This window comes from Zalophus californianus, chromosome 2 (assembly GCF_009762305.2).
Source record: "Zalophus californianus isolate mZalCal1 chromosome 2, mZalCal1.pri.v2, whole genome shotgun sequence".
Taxonomy (NCBI): domain Eukaryota; kingdom Metazoa; phylum Chordata; class Mammalia; order Carnivora; family Otariidae; genus Zalophus; species Zalophus californianus.
Genome location: NC_045596.1, coordinates 38,704,423 through 38,717,585, shown reverse-complemented (window position 1 = coordinate 38,717,585; position 13,163 = coordinate 38,704,423). Strand labels below are relative to the sequence as shown.

Below are 13,163 nucleotides of genomic sequence, written 5' to 3'. Positions count from 1 at the left end.
TTAAAACATGAATAGAAAAAGGCAGTTTTTTCAGCTTATTAGCATTTGTTGTTCTGTTTTGTGGTAAATGTTAAGTTAAATTTTATTTAAGTTTTATATATGATCCACTTTCCCTGAGTTTGCCAATATGAAATATCTATTGTCACCAGGCCAGTTTCCAAGCTATTCTTTAAAATACCATGCTCACTTCTTCCTCTCAGTATTCACAAGTTGCTGCCTCTACCTATAAAACCATTTCATATTTCTCCCTTGGTTCCCCAAGTCTTACCTGCCTTCCGAGGTCTAACATAAAGTTCTCTTTTTCACACATCCCGTTTTGATAAAAAGAGTTGTATAATAGAAAGGGTATGGACTTTGGAGTTGGACAAAACTAGTTTTGAAACCAAATATTCTGCTTATTGGATATGTGACTGTGTAGGCCTTCTTTAGTTTCCCTGATCCTCAGTTTCCCCATAAAATTATAAAAATTGGTATAATCACCTAGGTTTTTATAAGAAGAAAATGTTTGAGTGTGTTAACCATATGAAGTATTATGAAGTATCAACAAATGTTTTTCTATAGCACTTAATAAACCAAAGATTGTAAACTAGCGGCTCACTGCATATGCCCCAAAGATATGTCTGCTTGATTTACACGATGTTTTAAAATTAGTTTCAACACTAAAAAAGAGAGAGAGATTTTATATATACCTCTAGATTCTTGTTTCTGTTTAAAAAATGAGACGATCTGGAAGCCCTGGCCCTCCATTCCTGATTGGCAGTAGTCCACAGGCACTTAGTGAGCAGTTTTTGTGAGAAAGCGTGCTTCAGTTTGGCTCAGTATCTACTCTGCCCATTGCAGTTATTTATGTGGCCTTCTTGGACCTGATAATCATTTGAATTTATGATCCCTGAGTTAAGCCATTCACTTTTGTATATGCCTTTCATCTTTAACTCCGTGTGTGTGTGTATCTTATTCTATGGTATATAAAAATACCATGTACATTATTTTTTTTTTAAGATTTTATTTATTTATTTGACAGAGAGAGACACAGCGAGAGAGGGAACACAAGCAGGGGGAGAGGGAGAGGGAGAAGCAGGCCCCCTGCTGAGCAGGGAGCCCGACGCGGGGCTCGATCCCAGGACCCCGGGATCATGACCTGAGCCAAAGGCAGACGCCTAACGACTGAGCCACCCAAGCGCCCCTAAAAATACCATGTACTTTACCTAATTACATATAACACATATATAGGCTTATTCTATGGTGTGTGTGTGTGTATATATATATATCATATATCATATAGGCTCTTAGAGGTGAGACATAAGATTTTTAAAAAATCTTCAAAATCCTCATCTGCTTTTAATAGTTACTAAGCTAACTAAATTAATTATGAGTTAATACATACTAGTTAAATTAGATTATGAGGTTGAAAGGTGTAACTGTGGTAGTGGAATTTATTTTATCTGTTATTAATATTCTACCTCTCTACAAGACTATGAAGGAAGAGAAAAGAGCCAAAAAAAAAAAAAAACTTACTGCATCCTTTCTTATTCCTCTGCTTTTCCCAATACCGGCATTGGTTTTTCAGGGCTTTTCTTTTGTGCACTGAAACTTTGTTACTGCATACATTCAGAAAAATCTTTGTTTTGATCAGTTTTTACTGCTGTAGCTCTCCCACTGGGAAATTTTACTCGCTCTTTGTTTAATTTAGCTGTTACATAAATATGTTGAAATGCTCCACTATTTCAGTTCCTACTGTGAAAATATTTTGTAAGCAGCAGTATTAAAACACTTTTTTTTTTCTCCCAGCTATGTAGATCATAGGAATTTCAAAGCAGCAAGAGAATGTAAAGCTTACCCAGTACACCTCCTGACACCACTGGGGCTTAGAAAAGAAAAGTGTGAGCCCTCAGTTCACCTCGAGGTAGAAGAACCTCAACTAGGGCCCAGCATTCATGACTCCAATTCAAACTGGTATCTAAATTTTAAATAGAAATTAGATTTTTATGGTGTTTGTAGGCCAAATCAAATGGATTCCACTGAAGTAGTTGTTCTGTACCTCATAATCTGAATCAGCTGGTATTTAAACTTACTATGTGGTAGAATTTTATTCTCCTCGGGGCTGTATGGGGTAAGGATTGTTATTATCTTCTTTTCACAGTAGGGAAATCTGAGATATGAGAAAGATTAAGTAACTTGGGGAAGCTTAGACAGCTAGTGATAGCTGAGTGAGATTTTGACTCTTGCCATCAGACTTCAGCTTCTGTGCCTTTAAACCACTGGCCACCTTCCTTGTTAATCATGTGCTTATCCTTCTGTATTCTGTTTTTCACTTGTCATGTCTGTGTGTAAGAATGGGTATAATATTGACAGCATTTTCGGTCTTTCTACCTGTGATTACTTGAACTTCTTGAACTTCAATTTTTACAGTTAAAGGTTTGTACCTTTGTTACATAATTCTGTCAAACCATATCGCCATTGTTCCAGCTATTTCTATTCTTAGTCACCATTTCACCTATCTGTGAAATTTTGAAGTTATTATAGTTGTGATTTTCTTCCACTGCGGATACACCTTGCTGATGCTTTCCTCTTTAAAAAATAAAAATTTTAGCTATAACAACATTGGATTGGTACAGAAATTGTTGCAATAGCTTTGTGCCAAAACTTTTCTCAATTACTAAAAAAAAAAATCTCTTTTCCAAAAAATATAAATGGAAGGCAAACTTCCAAACTCATTCTATGAGGCCAGCATTACCTTGAACCCAAAACCAAAGACCCCACTAAAAAGAACTATAGACCAATATCCTTGATGAACATGGATGTGAAAATTCTCACCAAGATACTAGCTAATAGGATCCAACTGTACATTAGAAGGATAATTCATCATGACCAGTGGGATTTATTCCTAGGCTGCATGGGTGGTTCGTCATCTGCCAATCAGTCAGTGTGATAACAGCACATTAATAAAAAAATGGATAAGAACCATATGATCCTCTCAGTAAATGCAGAATAAACATTTGACAAAATACAGCATCCTTTCTTGATAGAAACCCTCCACCAAGTAGGAATAGAGGGAACATACCTCAACATCATAAAAGCCATATACAAAAGACCCGCAGTGAATATCATCCTCCATGGAAAAACAGAGCTTTTCCCCTAAGTTGAGGAACACGACAAGGAAGTCCACTCTCACCACCATTGTTCAGCATAGTATTGGAAGTCCTAGCCTCAGCAATCAGACAGCAAAAAGAAATAAAAGGCATCCAAATTGGCAAAGAAGTCAGACTTTCACTCTTTGCAGACAACATGATACTCAATATAGAAAACCCAAAAGACTCTACCAAAAAATTGCTAGAACTGAGACAAGAATTCAGCAAAGTCACAGGATATAAAGCCAATGCACAGAAGTCTATTGCATTTCTATACACTAACAGTGAAGCAACAGAAAGAGAAATCAAGGACTCTATCCCATTTATAATTGCATCAAAAAACCATAAGATATCTAGGAATAAACCTAACCAAAGCAGTAGAAGATCTGTACTCTGAAAGCCATAAAACATTTATGAAAGAAATTGAAGATGACACAAAAATGGAAAAACATTACATACTCATGGATTGGAAAAACAAATACTATTAAAATGTCTGTGCTACCCAAGCAATCTAACAATCCTAAAATTTGTATGGAACCAGAAAAGACCCCGAAAGCCAAAATAATGTTGAAAAGGAAAACTAAAGCTGGAGGCATCACAATTCCAGACTTCAAGCTATATTACAAAGCTGTAATCATCAAGACAATATGGTATTGGCACAAATATTAGACACATGGATCAATGGAACAGAATAGAGAACTCAGAAATGGACTGTCAACTCTATGGTCAACTTATCTTCGACAAAGCAGGAAAGAATATCCAATGGAAAAAAGACAGTCTCTTCAACAAATGGTATTGGGAAAATTGGACAGCCACATGCAGAAGAATGAAACTGGACCACTTTCTTACACCATACACAAAAATAAATTCAAAATGGAAGAAAGACCTAAATGTGAGACAGAAATCTGTCAAAATCCTAGAACACAGGCAGCAGCCTCTTTAACCGTGACCACACCAACTCTTCTTTTTTTTATTTTTTTTTAAAGATTTTATTTATTTGAGAGAGAGAGAAACAGCATGAGAGGGGAGAGGGCCAAAGGGAGAAGCAGGTTCCCTGCTGAGCTGGGAGCCTGATGTGGGACTCGATCCCAGGACTCCAGGATCATGACTTGAACCGAAGGCAGTCGCTTAACCAACTGAGCCACCCAGGCACCCCAGCCACAGCAACTTCTTGCTAGACATGTCTCCAAAGGCAAGGGAAACAAAAGGAAAAATGAACTATTGGGACTTCATCAAGATAAACAGCTTTTGCGCAGCAAAGGAAACAATCAACAAAACTAAACGGCAACCGACAGAATGGGAGATGATATTCACAAATGACATAACAGATAAAGGGCTAGTATCCAAAATCTGTAAAGAACTTATCAAACTCAGCACCCCAAAAACAAAAAATCCAGTCAAGAAATGGGTAGAAAACATGAACACTTCTCCAAAGAAGACATACAGATGGCCAAGAGACACATGAAAAGATGTTCATCATCCCTTATATAACGTCAAGGAAATGCAAATCATAACCACAATGAGATATCATGGCACACCTGTCAGAATAGCTAAAAGCAACAACACAAGAAACAACAGGTGTTGGCTAGGAAGAAGATCCCTCTTGCACTGTTGGTGGGAATGCAAACTGATGCAGTCACTGTGGAAAACAGTATGGAGGTTCCTCAAAAAGTTAAAAATAGAACCACCCTGTGACCCAGCGATTGCATGACTAGGTGTTTATCCAAAGGATACAAAAATGGTGATTCTAAGGGGCACTTGCACCCCAATGTTTATAGGAGCAATGTCCAAAATCATCAAAATATGGAAAGAACCCAGATGTCTGACAGATGAATGGATAAAGAAGAGGTGGTGTGTATACACACACACACACACACACACACACACACACACACACACACACACACACACACACACACACTAGAATATTAGCCATCAAAAAGAGAAATCTTGCCATTTGTAATGACGCAGATGGAACTAGAGGGTATTATGCTAAATGAAATAAGTCAGAGAAAGACAAATACCATATGATTTCACTCATGTGGAATTTAAGAAACAGATGAACATAGGCGAAGGGAAGGAGAAATAAGATGAAAACAGAAAGAAAGGCAAACCATAAGAAACTCTTTTTTTATATTTTATTTTATTATGTTAATCATCAGACATTACATCATTAGTTTTTGATGTAGTGTTCCATGATTCATTGTTTGCCTATAACACCCAGTGCTCCATTCAGTACATGCCCTCTTTAATACCCATCGCCAGGCTAACCTATCCCCCCACCCCCCTCCCCTCTAGAACCCTCAACTGTTGGAAACAAATAGCGTTGCTGGAGGGGAGGCGGATGGGGGGATGGGGTAACAGGGTGATGGACATTAAGGAGGGCACTTGATATAATGAGCACTGGGTGTTACGTGCAACTGATGAATCCTTAAATTCTATCCCTGAAACTAATAATACACCATATGTTAACTAAATAGAATTTAAATAAAAAATTTTTAAAAAATCTCTCTTCCTCTAAAAATAGTTTTGGTCCTCAGCTACTAATTTTACCCTTTCTATGAAAAGAGTGCCTGCTGGGATAAAAAACTGTGTACCTTCTATTCAAGAGAGAATATCCTGTTCAACTTTTTAATGTCCTTTTTTTTTTCCCCTCAAAAGTTCTATCCAGTGCTAGATGAAACACTATAGGAGGAGACTAAAGGAGTGGAGACTAGACTTTGCAGTTGGAATAAGACATAGGAACAGCATGCCAGATAGTTAAGTCCATATAAGGTAATCCTGAGCAGTAAAAGTCAATGCGCCAGTCCTCTAGTGCTGAGCAGAGGTGAGTGTGTGATGTACAGTTGAGACAGGCAGTGTTAGTCAAGGGCTTTGGAAGGAAATCTTCCCCAATCCTGGTTTTGTTGTCATACCCTCTGCCTGACTTTTATCCCTCACTGACTTTTAGGAACTTGGAGGAGCAGATAATTCAGAACGTGTGTGTGTGTGTGTGTGTGTGTGTGTGTGTGTATGTGCGTATATATGCATGCATATACCTATATACATATATATATTATTTTCTGATTATAAAACAAACCAGATTTAGTAATATTTTAAAACTCTAAAAATAGTATGAAGAAAAAAATTGTTACCCCAACACCCAGAGAAATCCATTTTAAACAGTTAATTATCTGTTCTCTGGGTCCATGTATTTAATTGCCTAAACACCTGTCTGTTCTCTACATTATTTAAGTTCAACAAGCTTAGGATCATATTATCTATATAATTTTTCGGTTCCTTTTTCTCAGCCCATAAATCAGAGTAACATATTGTATATGTCTATTTTGCCATGTGTTTTTATGTTGTTCAAAAGCATGTTTTTGTCTTGTTTTTTTTTTTTTTTTAAGATGGTATTTATTTGACAGCACAAGCAGGGGGAATGGCAGGCAGAGGGAGAGAGAGAAGCAGGCTCCCCACTGAGCTGGGAGCCAGATGCAGGGCTCCATCCCAGGACCCTGGGATCCTGGGATCATGACATGAGCTGAAGGCAGACACTTGACCGTCTGAGCCACCCAGGCGCCCCCAAAAGCATGTTTTAATGCCTTCATTATGTTTTCTTCAGTGGTGGTTGTCATATATTTTTGTTACTCTTTTCATTTTTCATTAGGAATAAACATTGAACATTCTTATATAGAAATCTTTAAGTTATTTTTATGATGAAATAAAAATTATATAATTATTTTTGATAGGTAATATCCCATTAGTTTCTTTGGGAATAAATCCTGGATATAGGCTTTGTAAGTTAAATGTATAAGCTTTGAAAAACAAACAATAAAAATTTTGATTTTCTTATGATAAAACATTATTACAAAAACTTTAGAAAATATAAATTAACAAAATGAGAAATAAAATATAATCTGGTAACTAGGTTTCATTCTAACTATAGTGTTTGTAGCTTCATATTTATTTCCCATTAAAATATTACTGTGGCTTATTTCACTTAGCTATAGAACATGACCATCTGGTTTCCAAGTCATTAGTTTTTTTCTAAACACTCCTTTTAATGGTTTTACAATACTCCATTTTAAGACTATATTATTATTTTGATGACTGCATTTTATTGGATATACATGTTATTTCCAATGTCTTATAACAATTCTGTAATAATATCCTCTTGTTACATGTTGCCATATTTTGTTCCTGATATTATCTTGTATTTAGTCATTCTTTTCACAAGTATGTTTTACGTGGCTACTGTGTGTTAAGGCACTGTGTGCTGGCACAGGGAAAATAGCCTCTAGCCTTAGTGAACAGAATAGAACAGTGGTATCCAATAGAACTTTCTGGAATGATGGCAATGTCTGACCTGTCAAGTACAGTTATTTTATTTTAACTAATTTCAATTTCAGTTTCAATAGCCACGTATGGTTAGTTGGCTACTTGGATACTTGTGGATACTTGTCTTGGATAGAACAACTATAGAATTTACCTATTCATATTCTCAAATCTGCCAGCTATTTTAATTTTTGAGTACTATTACAACTTTTGTTGGATTGTACTGAGTTCCTTTCATGTAGTCTGTAAAAAGAAATACTTTGAATAATTCTATTTCAGAGGTTTTACTAAAATCAGTAACACTTTTTTAAAACTCTGTATTAGGTAGCCAGTTAACTAAAGTAAATGTGAAAGCCCTAAAATGCTGTATATTAATATATGTTGATGCATGTGTTAATATGGATTGTATTGTATTTGTTCCAAATGATTAAGAATCACTAAAAAGTTAATTACTAAATCTAATTTAAAAATAATTACTCTACACTCTACTCAGTATATCTTGTTTTGATTTATATGGTTTAATTTTTATTTTTTGGTTAAAATAATTTTAAAGAAGCAGAGTTCACTTGAATTATCTGTAAGTAAGACATTTGATTCTTTTGTTTTTAAATTATCTCATTCCACCTATAGGAAAACCTATAGTTACATAGAACTGCATGTAGCAAATAACAGGTTCTAGAATTGAAATGGAAAACATTTAAACTCATAATTTGTAAATTGGAGACAGTTGAATTAAAGTATATCATTAATGACACTTTTGTGGGTATATCTTTTTGTATAACTCTGACCCTTGGAATTATGGTGATATTTTACATATCCTCAATATAAAAAAGTATAAAATTAAAACAAATGAGGAGGTAAGGAGAAGCCAAAATAGAATATAAGCTAAAAACTAAACCTAACTATATTACAAATGAATAATATAACCACGTTGAAGAGAGTAAGGGAAGAAAATAACCAAAATTACTGTGGAAAAGAGAATCTTAACTGGATACTGTATGGCTAAAGACAAAAATAATGTACATAAATGCTGTGATCTAATTAGTAAAGGTGTTTCTAACAGGATTGGTATAGCAAAGTGTGTATTTTATATGCATATTATATACAGAATTTTTATGTATATACTAGAATTGAACAAATTAATTTTATTTAATGAGATCTGGGTTTTTCTCAGTGTTGCAGAAAGAAGTATAAATAAGGAAAGGGGGGAAGGCTAAAATGAATCCTGTGATGTTGGATGGAATCAGAGGTATCAAAATAAACTCACTGTGTTTTTTTTTTAATTTTAACCAATATATATCATTTTAATAATGAAGCATTTTTGAAAGAAAAAAGTAATAGAAAGTTTGGAACAAAAAGCCATCTCAAAAACCCCAAAAGGTATAGAAATCACTTGACTACATGATTCTGTAAGATACTTGAGGCAGTGAAAGAGCCATGGAAAAGGAGTGAAGCATATCAGGCCAGGGTTGAGGAAACATCCATTGTGTCTTCCCTGGAACCATCTAAACTATTAACAAAAACTTCTGGAACTCAAAAACCTAGTGCCTTCTTCTCTTTTCCTTCCTTCCTTCCTCCCTCCCTCCCTTCCTCCCTCCCTCCCTCCCTCCCTCCCTCCCTCCCTCCCTCCCTCCCTTCCTCCCTTCCTCCCTCCCTTCCTTCCTTCCTTTCTTTTTGAAGTTTAGTTGACATACAATATATTAGTTTCAGGTGTATGATAATAGATTTAACAATTATATACATTACAAAAATTCATTGTTTTAATATATATTCAGATTGGGGGGGGATAGTCAAAATGGGTAAAGGGGAGTGGGAGATACAGGCTTCCAATTAGGGAATAAATAAGTCACAGGATAAAAGGCACAGCACAGAGAATACAGTCAGCAGTATTACAATAGCATTGTATGGTGACAGATGGTAGCTACACTTGTGATGAGCATAGTATAAGGTATAGGGTTGTTGAATCACTATGTTGTATACCTGAAACCAATGTAACATTGTGTGGCAACTATACTCAAAAAAAAAAAGAAAGTTAAAAAAGGAATACATTCTATTCTTGTTATTCACAGTAGTTATGATCTGTGAAGTCACCGTAAACACTGAGCTAGAGAATACCAAACCATTGCTCCTAGGAGAAATAAAGGATTAGGTTCCTCCAAGCCTCTGTTGACAGTAATAAGTGTTGGAGAGGATGTGGAGAAAAGGGAAGGAACCCTTGTGCACTGTTAGTGGGATTGTAAATTGGTGCAGCCACTATGGAAAATAGTATGGAAGTTCCTCAAAAAATTAAAAATAGAACCAACCATGTGATTCAGCAAGCCCACTTTTAGTTTTATACCCTAAAGGAATCTTCATTCCATAGGGAGAGAGATCTTTACTCCCATGTTTGTTGCACCATTATTTACAAAAACCAAGCTGTGGAAACAACCTTAAGTGTCTGTTGATGGATAAATGGATAATGAAAATATGGTAAGTATATTATACATACAAATGGTATACTACGTAAAATATTATTTACTCATAAAAAAGAAGGAAATCCTGCCATTTCAACAACATGGATGGATCTTGAGGGCATTATGTTAAATTGGATAAGTCAGAGTACGACAAATACTGTATGATCTCACTTATATATGTATTCTAAAAAAAAAAATGAACTTATAGAATAACATAGAGTAGATTGGTGGGATACGGGGAGGTCGGTGGGTGATGGTGGTCCAGGGGTACACACTTCCAGTTAGAAGATGAGTAAGTTCTCGAGATCTAAAATACAGCATGGTGACTATAGTTAATAATACTATATCATATGCTTGAAAATTGCTCAGAGAGTAGATCTTATATGTTCTCACCACACACACATAAAATGTTAACTATGTGAAGTGATAGTTGTGTTAAGTGGCTTTTTTGTGGTAATTATTTTACAGTACATATGTATATGAACGCACCACCTTGTATACCTTTAACTTACATAGTGTTGTATGTCAATTATATCTTAGTAAAGCTGGAAAAAAAAGGATAAAGGATTTCTTACTTGAATGCAGTTTGATTTGTATTGAACTGCAGTCAGTGCTCTTTGGAGGCCACCTACCATCTTAGATCCTGTCATGGGCCAAAATACCTTTCATGGCAACTCTATTGCCCTCTGCACCTGTATTCCTAAATAACTTCTATACCTTTTTCTTTTTCCTCTGTCACCTTCAATTCTGTCACTGTTTAATTTTCTTGGCATTTTTTAGTTCAAATTCAAAGAGAAAGAAATTGGCCCCAGTAATTTTTCTGTGACTGGACCTGCCCTCAGCTATTGTCACAAGCCAACCTAATGGATTCACTGCCCTTGGATTAGATGCCTATCCCAGGTCCAGTGAGTTCTGGTCCTGTGGGGGCATGGGCACATGGTTTAAAATCTGGCTGCCTAATAGATGGCATTCATCAGGGATAATGGTTTCAGCAGCTTGCTGTACTATTGGCAGGCTATGTATTTGGCCTATGTAGAGTAACGGTTTGTTCTCACTCATATAACACTGGTAAATAACTATACTTCTTTACAATGTTAGTAATTGATTTACGTTTTCTCAGTGTTTTACAGACTACAGGTCTGCTCACTTACATAACTTCATGTACTGTTGCACATTAAAATGAAGTAAAGCCTTACCCTTTGGGAAGTGGAAAATAGGTATTAATATTGAGTAGATTTTTCATGTGAAATGTCAGTACTGTGTGAATACATTGTGCATTTTGGAAAGTACAGGAAATTTATGTTCATTTAGCAGCCTTTTCTTTCTGGTCTTGAAAATGCTCACCAAATTGTCTTAAAAAATTATTGATGGATATATGCATCAATGACACAAAGAATGATAGTAGAATCACAGTACAAATTCCGGAAGGAGCTGTATGTCTTATCAATCTAGTACCTTAATTTTAGTAATTTCAAATTTATCCATCTTAGGATCATTAAGGAAGATATGTGCTCTGGTTTTTGCTTTAATGATACTTGAAATAAATTCTTAGAATTTACCACCCAGGACAAAAATGTTTGTTTTTGTTTTTGTTTTGATAAAATGAAATACTTCATTTTGTTGGAAATAAGATTACACAAATCTATATTTCTGTCGTGATAGCTATGGGAAAGCACAGAGCTAGATTTAATTTCTAAATATAGTCATATATGAATATTTTAAAAAATAATTATTGTCTCCAATTTATTAAACAAATTACCTAGTGAAAACCATGGCTTAAACATTATGTAGGCCCTTTTTATTTGGCTCTAGTTTGTGTTTATCTAACAGTATATTTACATTTGCTTGTCTAAGTGTATATTTCTATTTTCATGCAAGCCGCCTTAATCATTTTGGAAAGTAGTGAATCAGCCAAATAATGCTTATTGAGCACATACTGTATGCTAAAAGGTATATTAGTAAAAAGCTAGTATGAGTCTTTCCTAAGGAAAAGCTTACATTTCAAGTGAGGATAGGCAGAAAAAAGAATATGAAAGCTGTTGCTTATAAAATAGTTTGAAAACTCCTTCATGCCATGATCTAGTCTTATACTTCCCCTTGCCCCACAGTGCCAAGGACATTGCTGAGAATAATGAAGACTGCTAAGTTGAATAGACTGGAACATAGTGATTTAATCTTTTAGCCTTGATGACAGAGCAAAACCTGGGGAAAAGCTGATGGTGCAAGAGGCAGAGTTGTATTGCTGGGTTAGGCAAGGCAGAGTGTATATAGACAAATATATTATAAATGTATAGGGTATATATACAAACATACTGTGTGTATATATATATATATATACACACACGCGCATATGTACAAACGATGTATGTGTATATATAGTAGGCAGAGTAAATGTAGATAAATACACATATACATAAGTAAAGTATGTTGAGGACATAAAAGGGACACATTTTGGATAGTATTCTTATATAATAGGAATTTTGAATACTTTTTTTTTAATCCAGTTTCCCCCTCTGTGTACCTAAGTGCTCAATACATCTTCTTGAATTAATAAATAGAGAAGAAATTGCTTTCAAAGCATTATAGGAAAATGGGATGCTCACTATAGATAAATCTAGATAAAAGCTGAATACTAATCACATTAGGGCATAACATAGCCTTTGATTGTGACAGTACTTTATAAATAGTATGAGCTTGCATACAAATTATACATGTACAGAAAGCGTCAGGGCAGCTTCTTTGAGTTATAGCTAGTTAATTCAGGGCCTTGCGCATAATACATGCTCATTAGATTTGGTTGTATTGATTAAAAAAAATAAATTACAAGCCAATCTAAGCATGTCTAATAACAATGTAAAGTTTAAAAATAGGTTATGTGAGCTACTTAGTAATTAAAATGAGCTGATTTTGATTAGTATTAAGTGTTAGCCAGTTTTGAAATACCGACTTTCAAAGCCTTACAGTGAAGTAACACAACTCTGCCATTAATTGGGTCTTCTGGGGAGCCTAATAAAACTGCATTTCATTTATTAAGCAGTTCCTCTTACCCTTTTCTCCTCAGAAAGAGGCTGGAATGGAGGTAGCTCCTGGCTTCTTGTGTCCCCTTTCAATGGTAATTACCTGTGAGCCTTCAGCAGGTCAGCAGACTTCACCTGCCCCTTTGCTCTGTCTCTCAGATTTCTCTGAGGAAGTTGGTGATAAGCCTCTTGGAGAAATGCTTTTCTGTTGGTTTTCCTCCTACCTCACTGGCCTGTTTTTCCTGGCT

General features: G+C 35.4%; 1 protein-coding gene across 11 annotated transcripts in view; it reads left to right on the top strand.

The window, feature by feature from the left end:
* Positions 1 to 13,163, top strand: part of LOC113925088 (cytochrome c oxidase subunit 7B2, mitochondrial) — a 147,699-nt gene that overhangs the window by 33,855 nt on the left and 100,681 nt on the right. For 6 of the 11 annotated variants that reach the window (XM_027599616.1, XM_027599612.1, XM_027599620.1 and 3 more), the window contains exon 2: positions 1,789 to 1,953. The exons of the other annotated variants lie outside the window; for them this stretch is intronic. The gene's annotated coding sequence lies outside the window, so the exon portion shown is untranslated. The remainder of the gene's footprint in view (positions 1 to 1,788; positions 1,954 to 13,163) is intronic. 11 annotated transcript variants of the gene reach the window in all.